The sequence below is a fragment of the Lithobates pipiens genome, unplaced genomic scaffold (genome assembly GCF_037356315.1).
Source record: "Lithobates pipiens isolate NorthernLeopardFrog02 unplaced genomic scaffold, aLitPip1_a1.2 Scaffold_13, whole genome shotgun sequence".
NCBI classification, from domain to species: domain Eukaryota; kingdom Metazoa; phylum Chordata; class Amphibia; order Anura; family Ranidae; genus Lithobates; species Lithobates pipiens.
The window spans coordinates 138,695,316-138,695,692 of record NW_027507718.1 but is presented as its reverse complement, the minus strand read 5'-3'; positions in this window follow the sequence as shown (position 1 = coordinate 138,695,692).

The following is a 377-nucleotide window of genomic DNA, read 5'->3' as shown; positions in this document are numbered from 1 at the left end:
AGATTCTAATGCATGGTGTGCCAGATGCCAAGCAAGCACCCAAAGCCACAGATGGCACTCGGCACCAACTACTGAACACCTCCAGACATCTGCTCTACATCAAAAAGGGAAATTAGGTTCAGACTTTTCCCCCCAAAAGGATGGTAAAAACACTGCTTCTGTTTAAGAGCTGGCAGCTTTTAGGACACTGCCAGACAAGTTATTCTTAAGCCAGTAGAAAAGTCAAATTGGCTTAGCAAACATCAACTATGGAGGAGAAAGGACCAGAGTATATATATGCGCTAGTTGACAGAAGAGTGCTCACCATAAAGATGTAAAAAAGGTACACAAAAGCATGAATTGAAGAAGAAGTCACAAAAGATAGGAAATAACAGGAG